General features: G+C 41.1%; 1 protein-coding gene across 13 annotated transcripts in view; it reads left to right on the top strand.

Annotated features, from left to right (window-relative positions):
• Bcas3 (BCAS3 microtubule associated cell migration factor) overlaps nucleotides 1–13,112 on the top strand; it is a 460,608-nt gene that overhangs the window by 289,288 nt on the left and 158,208 nt on the right. The window lies entirely within an intron of this gene.

The raw sequence follows: 13,112 nt of genomic DNA, 5'->3' as shown, positions 1-13,112 counted from the left end.
ACTTTGTGTGTTTAATGGAAACCTTTGCAGTATCTAATACAGCATAACAGCTACCATGCTGCCCGAAACTCTATCCTCCCGGATCAGCGTAGCCACCGTGTTCCCTGCTTCGCTGACCTTTGGATTCTGTGTCTAAGATCAGGTGGTTTTGTCTTTCTGTGTAGCTTATTTCACTTAGCATAATGTCTTCTTTGTTCATTCATGTGGCTGCAAATAACAGGACATTTTCTTTATCCTTCCATGCATTAATGGGCGCTTAGCTTGACTGTGGGAACTAGCACTGCCCCAAATATGGGAGTGCACATCTCTTCAACACTAATTTCATTTTCTCTGGGTATGTATGCAGTTGTGGTATTGCTTTTGTATGTTTGAAATTAAGGAGATGATCAAAGTAAGACATTATGAACATTTAGCTTATTGCCATAAAAATAGATTCTTCTTTCTGTGTTCAAAGGAAGGGAGAATAATGAGAACAAGTCTTATGAGGACCCAGCTGATAGATGAGGCACATTAAGCTCCTACAGTCAGTCCTAATTTCATTTAGCCTCTAATTTTTAAAATCCAGTTGCCCAATTAGGGTGGTAGCAGGCCTCCATGGACATGAAATCTGCAAGAAGTCTTTGGCAAAGATGGTTTGATAAGCACCATGTGGCTCTCAAGCATACCAGATCTCTTGATGGTTTGGAAGGTGGCTGAGAGCCTCAGAGAGTGAGAGCCTTAGAATGAGAGCCTCAGAGTGGCCCTCTGTGGCTGAAGCTCTCAGTGTGTTGTGTTGGAATCTTGAGTTTATAATTGTTTTGGAAGCCAGCACTTAAATGGTCTGATTAGATACATGGTGCAGAAATTCTCAAGGAGAGGAATATTTGACACCCCACCCCATGTTCATATCACAGCAAAGCCCATGTCATTAAGGTAACAAATTATGTGTTTGGAATCATTTCACAAGTGATGAAGTATTTCTTCTTTTCATGGTGCTTCTGTACTGGGTTAACTTACATCTCCACCAGTAATGTCTCTGCGTGTCCTAGAAGAAGTCACTAACACAAGGCAAAACACAGGTACTGCTTTTCTCATTGCTGTACCTGAATACCTGAAAGCACCTTGGGGAGGAATTGTTTACTTTAGCTGATAGCTGCAGTCCATCATTTGGTGGCAGGCTGGTCAGGTCACCTTATAGTGTACATAAAACAGAAGGGTAAGGACCCGAGGAGCACGGACATAACCTTCTAGGGGATGTGCCAGGTGACCTCTGTCTTTCAGTGAGAGCCTCAGCTCCTAAAGTTTCAACAACCTCCCAAAATAGTGAGCTGGTGAGCAGCTGTTACATAAAACCATAATGCAGACTAGATGCGTATGCAGAACTCCATCAGGAAAAACAGTGGCCACTACGTTTATAACAACAGAAACAAACCAGTTAACTATAGGATAAAAGCCTAGTATGCTGACCATTTAAGGAAGAGATGATAATGATAGCAAAATTGTGCACACTTCTTATTCCCTTGTTACTCAGTGACAGCTTTTACTATTATTTCCTGATAGCAAAAATCTAAAAGAGAAAGAAAACCCAACCCCAAGTAGCAAGTCTACTTTTCTCTGTGTGGCAGTTTATTTTTTTCTGAGATATTGATGACAGTTTAGTGATAAACTTGTTAGCATTTTTAAACTTTGTGTTTATTTGTTGTTTATATATTTATTTATTCATTCATTTTCACTCATCTATGCTGAGGATCGCCTACATACATGAAACATACATTCTACCCATATGCTGCTCAGCCAGATCTTTATGTATTTGAAAACATTAGACATGTACCTTGTGTAGGCTCTAGCCATGACATTCCCAAGTCTATAGCCAAGAAAACAATGGGTGTGTGTGTGAAAGGGCAACATCTGGTCTATCTGGATAGACCTGGAGCAATTCAGATCTTCATGAGCAGGCAAATGGGTAGAGAAATTGGCATTCATCCAGGAAATAGAATACTACTTAGCAATGAAAATGGCTGGAACGATATTTTTGAGATGTTCTCATGGTCTGGGACTTGGACTTTGATGTTCCTACTGAAGAAAGAACTTGTGAGGATACAACAGCATATGTGGATCTCAAATAATTAAGAAGCTGGGATATGTGCTATCCAGTTACATTTCTATAAAGTACTAGAAGAAGGTAACTAATCTATGATAATGGAAATAGATGAATGGCTCCTGGATTTGGCCATGGGTATGCTCATTATCTTTATAGTGGTCATGATTTCATAGTGTATACCTGTAAACTGTACATTTTATATATATGCAGTAGATCTGTTAAACTGGAATGCTGTTTTAAGATTTGAGGGTTTTTTGGACCAATTGAGCCAGGGGGTCTTTGAGCTTCTATTAAGTAACGTCTAGCCATGGTGCTTGACTTGATAGCAAACCCATCCATCATAAGACAACTCAAAATACAGAAATTTTAATTCTGAATGCATAATTAGTATAAACATTTGAGGGCTGGAGATGGCCAACATCAAGATCACTTGTGTTCTTCCAGAGGACCTGGGTTCATTTCCTCTACCCAGGTCAGCTGACTCCCATCCACCTAGATCTCCTCTTCTAGGAGGTCTGATACTTTCTGGCATCTGAGGTCACCTGCTCTTATATGCATATACACGAGAAAGATGGAAATAATAAAAATACGCTTTTTTTTTTTAAAAAAAAAAAAGTATGACAGTATGCACCCAAATCCCTTCACTCAAAGGGTGAAATTTTGTTTGAAGCCATTCTGGGATGTATAGCATGTTTCAAAAACAAGAAAAAAATAGAGATGGACACAAAAATAATCTCTGCATATTACAATTAGTATATGGGTAACCTTTTTCCCTCTGTCAGTACATTCTATAAAACAGACATTGGGCATGTGTCTGTGAACGTTTTGGTTTGTTTTGCTTTGGACTCTTCAAATGCAGCTATAAATTCCAGTCATTTTTTTCAATTACTCCCCCAAAATGTGCAGGCTCTGCTCTGTGAGCCATCCTACCCATCCTGCTATTGTATTCCATGTGTTCTGCTCAGACATTGTGTTTTGAAATCTGTAATTGCAAGGTCTTTTATCCTTTTATTGGTTTAGTACTTTAAGCCCGAGACATAAAAAAGAAGACTATCAGTGAAAATCAATTGAAATGTAGTTAGATGAAGATCTGAGGCCCAAGGCAGGAGGCTTGAGTTGCAGCACAGTGTAATCAATTAGGACCTTCCAGCTGCGTTCTGACTTCCCCCAGCCAATCACTTTTCACACGTTTCCCCCATTAGCTTGACTTGAGTTCTTCTTTTTTTTTTTTAATGTGAATTATGATGAATGAGATGTTGTTATGAATGTGGAGATAGGTCATTATCCTACAGAAGCCAGGCTGTGCCAGCGTCCGCTGTTAGAGCTCCATGGGCCCACTCTCAGTGCAGCCCAGATTTGTCTGTCTCTGGCTATGATTGGGAAGCTGTAGTCACTGTTAGCTAATTTGCTTAACAATATTACAAGACAAATTTGTTACAGTACAGAATTGTTTTGTCCATCTGCGTAATTTACATGAATTTTTAGTTGTAAAATGAAAGAATATAATTTATCAAAGAAGTGTGAGATGACTTTTTTATGGAGTAAGGACACCTGTCTCCCAGGACTTAGTGCCACCAAATGTATTGACCTCATTATGCCTTTTAAGATATCAAAAAGTAAAAATAATAAATGATGTTTAAATCACCTGCAGAAAGAGGCTGAAGCTACAAATGGGAATAAGTGTAGCTTGTTATGGGCCCCACAGGTGGTACCTACTTTAAATAATACTGGTTTTTCTGGTCTTGGGGAGTTCCTAAGAGCTGGAAACAAATCACTCACTTTGGTTTAATGTACTACATGGCTAAGATGTCACCATTGGAAATATTGGGTCAGTCAGCCAAACATTAGCATCTCTGATTTTAAAACACATATGTATATCTTATGTATGCATAAATCACCCCTTCCAAAACATCCATACATCCATGGGGTGGCACTGTAAGAATGGTGCCAGGGCCTCTCCTCCAGCCAAGCAAGATGCCCAAAGGAAAGAAGGCCAAGGGGAAGAAGGTGGCCTCGGCCCCCTGCCGTCATCAAGAAACAGGAGGCCAAAAAGGTGGTCAATCCTTTCTTCGAGAAAAGGCCCAAGAACTTCAGCATTGGGCAGGACATCCAGCCCAAAAGAGATCTAATATGCTTCGTCAAACGGCCCTGCTACATCAGACTGCAGCGGCAAAGAGCCATCCTCTATAAGTGGCTCAAAATACCTCCTGCCATTAACCAGTTCACCCAGGCCCTGGACAGGCAAACAGCTACTCAGCTGCTTAAGCTTGCCCACAAGTACAGACCAGAGACACAAAGCAAAAGAAGAAGCAAAGGCTACTGGCCCGTGCTGAGAAGAAAGCTGCTGGCAAAGGGGACGTCCCAACTAAGAGACCACCTGTCCTCCGAGCAGGAGTCAATACAGTCACCACTGTGGTGGAGAACAAGAAGGCTCAGCTGGTGGTGATTGCCCATGATGTAGACCCCATTGAGCTGGTGGTTTTCCTGCCTGCCCTGTGTTGAAAGATGGGGGTGCCCTGCTGCATCATCAAGGGAAAGGCCAGGCCTGGTCCACAGGAAGACATGCACCACTGTTGCCTTCACACAGGTTAACTCGGAAGACAAGGTGCTCTGGCTAAGCTGATGGAAGCTATTAGGAGCAATTATAATGACAGATATGACGAGATCCACCGCCACTGGGGAGGCAACGTCCTGGGTCCTAAGTCTGTGGCTCTCACTGCCAAGCTGGAAAAGGCAAAGGCTAAAGAACTCGCCACTAAACTGGGTTAAATGTACACTAAGTTTTCTATACATAAATATAATTACAAAATTAAAAAAAAAAATAGTGCCGGAGGCCGCTGGTGAGTGGTACTCCAACTTTATTCTCTTTGCCTTTAGTTTTATTTTACTGTTCACCTTCCACATCATATAGGCACAGGAAAAAAAAATGCCATGTTGCTTTTTTCTTTAATCTGGAATATGTGGTCAATACTACCCTGCCTTCACAGCCATCAGCCTGTCAGTAGAGTATTTATGTTGTCTAGACAAGTGCATGACGTGAGGTGGACAAGCAGGAGCTTATGGACACTCTTCTGGACCCCAGGTGAGGTTGGTGGAGATATACTCCATGGGGACTCTGCTCCTGGAAGCTGAAAGTTAAAGTGGGCTAGGCTTTGAGACGCCTTGACAGACATCTCTGTGTTGGGTGCAGAGAGTTTGGGGGAGGAGTCCTCAGAGCTAGAAGAGTTAATAAACACCAAGAGCTGTGTTCATCTTGTAGCTTTACTGAGGCTTAATCTGTAAGCTTGATTGCCCCCTAACCCCTCTCCTGTGTCTCCCTCCCAGTGTTTCAGGGGCTTTATGGCAGTATTAGTGGCATCTTGCCCACCACTGGCTTTAGAAAATCATCCTCATGGGAGAAAAGCAGAGGCTGCCGTGTGTGATCATTACCCCAAGAATAAATATCCTTATGGCCTCCACTGGGCAGCCCGGTTCTGTTCTTTAGTACAAAACTAGGGGTCAAGTGTCACTGCCTGTTTTTCTCTCCCCCTACCTTGTTCCTGCCCTGGTGGCCTCATCATGAGGAGCGGCCTCACCTTCAGGAAAGTGTTTGCTCACATTTCCTTAGAGCCCTTCGTGTATTCTGCCATATTTTATAAAAATGGACCTGCAAGCCGTGACTTGGTGGAATTCCTTGTGAACCATGCACACAGATTTTCTGTGTAATTAATTCTCGGTATTGAGATGGAGTCAGAGACCAGATTGAGTGTTCCCTATTTTGCCAAACATCGTTAAGTCATTAGTGTGAGAGACTTGTTGTGAAAGACCGATTAAGAGCTCAGAAAAGCCAATGTACATCTTTCTGTTAATCCCACAGGCTTTCCAGTATTCTCTTTTCTCTTTCTAATGAGGAGTCTGAGGAAATGATGTAGTATTTCATATTTTAAAATCCTGAAAGACAGAAAATGATTATGCCTACAGATGAGATTAAACTGTTCAGCCAACAAGCTGCCATAAATAAGTAAACACAGAGCCAATTTATATTACACTGAGAGCCAATAGGTAGAGGCAAACCCAGCTTACATTTGGGCATGGTAGTCAGAGGGACGGAAGCAGCCAGGCTCTCAGAGAATCCCAGAGCTGATTGGCAGGTCACCCGGAGAACAGGTGTCTGGTACCAAGTGAGAAACGTGGGTGGCGGGTGATGTGTGCTTCCTTCATCAAGATACACTGCTTCTAGGAGACAACAGCATGATTTTTATGGTGACTGGAAAGAGCCCACAGACAGGTTAGAAGGTCTATGAGGCTGGGACCTCACCTTCTCTCTTAATATTAGCAACAGTGGGAACTGTGCCCAATCAGTGATGATTTGGTTTAAAAACTTTTTCAAAAAGATTTATCTATTTATATGAGTACATTGTAGCTGTCTTCAGACACACCAGAAGTGGGCATCGGATCCCATTACAGATGGTTGTAAGCCACCATGTGGTTGCTGGGAATTGAACTCAGGATCTCTAGAAGAACAGCCAGTGTTCTTAACCACTGAGCCATCCCGCCAGCCCTTGGTTTAACTTTTTAAATGTATTATTATGTGTGTGAAAGTAGGAGTGTCTGCTGAGGGACTTTATCTCAGTGAAGGAGGAAGGCCTGTTTCTTTCTTGTTTGTTTTTGACCCTTCACCTCACCTCAATAAAATTTTTTATTTTACTTCATTTTTAATTTAACTTTAATTTTAATATTTATCCTATTCTAATAATCTTTTGTAGGTATATAACAATAAACACTCAGTGCACAGTTTTATTTATACATAACCTTTCAGCATCATGTAACTGTACAACAGAGTCTGGGCACATTCCTTTCACACTGTATTCCCCTGTGCCCTTTACTGCAAAGCCCTGAGCCTGTCCCTCCCTGGGCAGACACTACATGGATTTCTGGCCCTGTTTGTCACTCTGGTCATTCCCCAGACACTTTTGTCTGTGGAACCATACCATTTTAGTCTTCTGCTTCTGGCTTTTCCCATGCTATAGAGTGCTGCATAGCGTTTGCTGCTTCCACTGCAGACCCACCCCATCAGAGATGTTGGGCTTTAAATTTGGCTGGAATTTGTAGGCTGTGTTCTGAAAACCTTTCCTTTTACTTTCTATATCAGTTTAGGGGGAAAGGACGTAATTATTTTTCATGGCCTATTTCCTCTGAGTTCACACTGAAAGTTATATTATACAAGGACATATCTCCCTATAAGGGATTCCTTTATAGGAATCTATAAGAGGAATTCCTCTATAAGAGGAATTGTTAATTACTATGGTCATTGTTGTGGTCAAATCATCTGAAGGAAACATCTCGAGGAAAGACTTTCATGTGTGCTTACAGGAGAGGAAAGAACTTATCAGGGCAGGGAAGGTACAGCAGAGTCTGTGGCCCCAGGACACCGGACTGGGAAGAGCTAGGAGCAAAACCAAAGAATGCTGGTGTCCAGTGACTTTTCCAGAGCATTCTTTCACATATGCAGTCTGGGACCCTATCCTATGAGACAGTGCTGCCTCCATTCAGAGCAGGTCTTCCCTCCACAGGTAAATCTATGAAGGAATGTCCTCACAGACACACCTGGGACTGTATCCTAGGTATTCTGAATCCAGGCAGATTGACAATGAAGATGAGCTATCACAGGTTTTCTCCCACTGACCTTTTAGTTGAGATCCTGGGGTAGAAAATGACTTTGAGTGCTCTCCTGTTAGTTACTCTTCTAGGGTTTTTAGATAGAAGGTTTTGGTTTTTTTTTTTTTTAATTGTCATTAAACTTTTACAAAAAGAAATTTTCCTTCATTTAAAAATGTATAATATCTTGTTTTTAGAAAAGAAACGTTTAACATCTTCTTTTTCATGTTTTGGGTTTTGTGTGGTTCAAGTTCATTATCAACAGTTCATTATGGCCAAGCACAGTGGCATGCATTCCCTTTCAGCCCTGCTCTTAGGAGCTGGAGGTAGGAGGACCATGATTTGAGGCTGGCCTGGGATGCATAGAGACAAGCTTGTCTCAGAACAGTAAAGGAAAAGACATTGTTAGAACCATGGACTAAACCTTGACTTAGTATAATATTTAGATAACTTTGCTTTCAAGTCCATGTGGTTTCAAATTAGTGAGAAATTTCCTTTGTTTCTATAATTCAAAAATAGATGTATCTTATTTGCTGAAGCTGGGGGGGGGGGGCGGGAACTACATGTGTTAATATCCGCCTTGTGTAGGCAAAACTCAGAGCTGTTGGCTGTGGAGTAGATGTGAGTGAGTCTGCAGTATCTCTAAAGGGACCTTTGACAGTATGCATGGAGGACCACAGGGAACATGTTAGGGAAATGTCTAAAACTTGATGAAACTGCAGAAAAGCAACTAAATCTATGGATTCATGAGATAACAGCTGATTTCAGAAAAACATAATGGCCAGCATTGTTGGAGCCTGGAAGCCGAGTCATTGCCCACATGGCCCAGTCACATGGCCCAGGCTCAGGAAAACACTTTGTCCTTTTCAGCCAGAGCTTGCTTGTTCCAAGGTTTTATACCAAATAAGGTAAGAAATGCCTAGGTTACAGGCAAGACAGGTTCTGAAAATGTGGGGACATCTCAAACTGTCAGCAAGGTCTTACCCAGAACTATATGGAAGAAAGGGTCTTAATTCAATACTGTTGGGACTGGTTGTGTTTCTTGCTGATCAGACATTGGCAGACAAACCAATATGATGTCAAGAGTTAACAGAGTGTCTGGCCAGAGTCTTGAAGGAAGGAAGACCAGTCTTTCCAGTGGAAAACCTGAATATTCACAGTCACCTTCACTGACTATTTTATATGACATCCTTCCTTAGAGAACAAGAGCTGACCATATTCATGAACAAATTGTGTGCAGGTTGAGAAAGGAATCTTTATAACTCAGGAATGACATGATAATCACCACAGAAGATTTTAAGATCACAAGAAAAGTGATGCTCTGTCACTTGTTGTTAGGAAAAATGACACCAGATGCCACTAGAATGGCTCAAATCAGAGCCTGGCAGCACCAAAAGTGGGTAAGGTGGGGAGAATCTTTGCAGTTTTGAATGGCATATCTTCTTTAAAAATAGTTTTGTGTTTTCTTGTGGGACAAGTATCTACATGTATATGAGTTTGTACACGAGTGTCCCTGTTAGCCTCCGTCACACCCTGAAAATATCTCAACACTGCATCCGTGCTTAAGGGATGAGCAAATGCTCTGCAAGCCTGGATTTACATGGAAGCTCTCCTCTGTAGTGTCTCTTCTTGGCTAACACCTTGCCGACAGTTTGATATGCCCTCACATTTTCAGAGCCTTCCCTTCCTGTAACCTTGGCTTTTCTCTCCCACCTTGTTTCTTATGAGCCCTTGGAACTACTCAAGTCCAGCTGTGAAGGATGTGGTACCCTAAGCCTGGGTGAGATCCATGCACAGGTGGAAAGGGGAGGTATGCCGATATGTCCATAAATGTGGACACACTTTAAACATTGTGCTCAAATGAAAAAATACACATAAAGGACTATAATATGTATAATTTCATTCTCATGAAAGTCTAGAAAAAGCAGTGCTGTAGAGGGAAGAGTTATCACCGAAAGTCCAATAAAGGACTATTAAGTTGGTTTCCAAGGGTATTGGTGTGGTCAGGGTTGAGCCGTCTCTATATAAGGCAGCAATCACTCCCTGAAGTTTTCTCTTCTCAAGTAGCTAACAGGCTAATGGTTGGCGTACGGATCCATGTTGTACCATGTTCTTCGCTTCCGTGACCATGCTGTGACCTTGCAAAACAAAAGTTAGGGAACGGAAGTAGCTAACTGACAATTACAGTGGCTGATACACTCCAGTTTAAATAGAAGTGTCCTCCGTTAAAATATGGTTCATTCATCGGTCAAACTGTCCTTATTTCCTTTAATTGAATTAAGATGGACAAATGAGAGATGTGTGCAAGGCAAGGAAAAAAGACCTTTCACAAATCACTGCTATCCTCCCTCTGAGTGTAAAATGAATCAATTAAAAGCATGCCATAGCATTGTTGATTCCTTAGAAGTTTTAGCACAGAAATATTTGTTTAAAAAAAAACATTATATGCCTGGGTGAAAAATTAGTTACCTTCTACAGTTAACACAATTTAGTATCATCTGTTTGAATTGTGGTTAATTTATATTCTGTGTTTCCATTTGACTACAAGTCAAATTATCTTCTTCAAGTTGGAAATCTCAATCTTGGAGAAGAAGCAAATAGCCTAGTTCACAGATGCATGGTTTGGCTCTATATTGTCTTTTTCTAAATAGTATTCCTTGATAAGTGATGTGGTAGGAAGACAGAAGTGTGTGTGTGTGTGTGTGTGTGTGTGTGTGTGTGTGTACCTTTACCCAGATACTTTGAAAGACAGTCTTCTTTTTTTCTAGTATGTTAGGTTATTTGTGAAGTCATACACATTGTATAAGTTTGTTTTGTTTTAAGGTGTATGTTATTTGAAATAGCTGCCTGTCCCTGTATCTTCGCTTTGTTTTTCTGTTTACACACACAGCTTTAGCGTGCTTTGCCCAGAGCCAGCTCTGTTTATAATTCATACCTTTTCCTATGTGCCCGTGGTTTTTCCTGCTGTCTAAATTCAGTCATAGATATGCTTATAATTTGTTCTATTTGTTGCACTGAATTTTTTCCAGAATTGTTTATATTGGTATACATTTGGCTGGGGTCAGGGTGGATGAAACAAGCCTTACTTGTTCAAGCTTTTGAAAGTTTCTAAGTGCTTTTGCTTTCTACATGTGGATTCTTTGCAGACTAAACTTGATAACCAACTCTTAAGATTTGAAATATTATCAGAACATCAGGAGAGACCCTTCACTAAGATAGGTTAAGAAGTCACTCAAAATACTCCCCAATATCAGCCGTTCAGAGCCTCCTGTGCTGGCCCATTCCTCTGATGTGCATTCATTCTCAGAAAGATTTCTGGGCTATCTGTGGAAGTCTCTTGTCATTGTCCTTTAGAAAGGACCAAGCCTATAAAGAGGAGCATGGGTCTGAGTTACTGAGGAACACTACTTGCTGGCACAGCCACCCTTGATATTTCCCCTTATTTTTCTGTCTGAAAATTTTTCATCTTTCAGTTCCTGGAGCTGAAGGGAATGCTTTTCCTCCTTTCACAATAATAAATAAATAGAGTTTTAAACCCAGGGCTGACATGTTATTTATTGATGATTTTGCTGTGGGCAGTATGAAGTGTGTGTCACTTGTCATTAGCAGTAACAATTTCAGCACATTGCATTCTTTTTTATTTACTCTGGTGGCAACATGTTTCTGAACAGGGCCACTGGCTGTGGGTCAAGAGGTCAGTCTTTGAGGTTAAGAGTAGATGGGTCACTTGCTGTTAACCTGAGGTTAGCAGTGTGTGTGTGTGTGTGTGGGGGGGTGTTCTCATCTGTGGTGTTGATTTTCTTCTTAACAGATTTCTTCCTATTTTTGTAATGTGTTGAATTAATTAATCTTGCCCAGTTGTAGACTGTTTCTTCTTTCTGGCCTGAGTTTTTATCATCAAGGTATTTTTCTTTCCCATCCAAGTCCTTTCTAGCCTTTGTCCTAGGCCATGAAGCAGTGTTCACTCAGAGGTTTAAAACCTTTCCTCTCTTAGGCACCCAGATGCCAGTATTCAAATGCAGTTATCCTTCTGGATTTTCTCTGCACTTCACACCAAATAGCCAGTGCAGAGCAGAATTTCAGGGGAAAATTCATGTGTCTTTGGCCAAGACAGTTCATCTCTCTGTTCCTGCAGTTTAAATAGTTTCCAGCTCTTAGACTGGCAGCCCTTGTTACTGTTTATGTTCAACTTTAATGATCTGTTGGTTTGGGTCCCTGACGTATAGGGAAGCTGCTCTAACTTTTCTGCAGGGAAAGGTGTCATCTCTTACAGTGCATTTGTCTTTGAAAGCTGTCTGAATGGAAAGAGGCTCCTTGTATTGTGTGTGTTCTCTGCTATTTCCTTACAAGAGAACTTGCAGACAATGCCTACTTTGTGTATGGATAGGCCACCCTGTAAGGAACTAAGTGGATTTTAGGTCTTTTATACGAACAGTCTTCCTCTTAGGTCTCAGCTTATTTGATTACCTGAATTTTTACTTTTTTTTTTAATAATTGTTATTGGTGATTTTATTTCTCTATATAATTTCAGCAGAATGCACATTTTTACCTGGTGAATGAGCACATAACGTGTGCAGTGTGGGTACAAGCAAGAAACAATGCTTATAGTATGGCTTGTCAAGGCAGTCCTGAGATGAATGTATTCACAGAAGGGGAGGGAGGGAGGGAGGGAGGGAGGGAGAGAGAGAGAGAGAGAGAGAGAGAGAGAGAGAGAGAGAGAGAGAGATTAAACCTAGGGATTTGTGAATGCTCGGAACCCTAGTCCTTATTAAAATGTTAATATATGGGTCTTATTGATAAGGAATTTTTCTTGAAGTTCTATACCCAGTTAACATAAATCATTCAGTTCGTTCATACAGTGGCAAGAGCTGACGACTATTGTACTCCTTCTCAAGAAACTATTTGTGTTGGGTTCTTTTTTTGTCAGACTGTGTATTTGTTGCCTAGACTGGTGTGCAACTCTGGGATCAAGTCATCCTCTTGCTTCAGCCTTCTAAGTAGCTAGGGCTTCAGTACTACTCCAGTACCAGCTGGAGATCTTTTCAAGGTATACTACACTATGACGATGTAAGTGTAAAAAGACTGATAAGCAGATTATAGAATTATATTGATGATTAACTTTAAATGTTATGATAACAATAGTAGTAACTTCAATGTTATAATTTATCCAACTATGGCATTAATGATGAGAAAATGTGGGGATGCATCAGTGACAGTAGATGCATACTCAGAACAGAGAGATGCATCAGTGACAGTAGATGCATACTCAGAACAGAGAGATGCATCAGTGACAGTAGATGCATACTCAGAACAGAGAGATGCATCAGTGACAGTAGATGCATACTCAGAACAGAGAGATGCATCAGTGACAGTAGATGCTCAGTGGCAGTAGATG

This window comes from Arvicanthis niloticus, chromosome 6 (assembly GCF_011762505.2).
Source record: "Arvicanthis niloticus isolate mArvNil1 chromosome 6, mArvNil1.pat.X, whole genome shotgun sequence".
Taxonomy (NCBI): Eukaryota; Metazoa; Chordata; class Mammalia; order Rodentia; family Muridae; genus Arvicanthis; species Arvicanthis niloticus.
The sequence above is the reverse complement of the archived record's forward strand: the minus strand, read 5'-3'. Positions and strand labels throughout refer to the sequence as shown.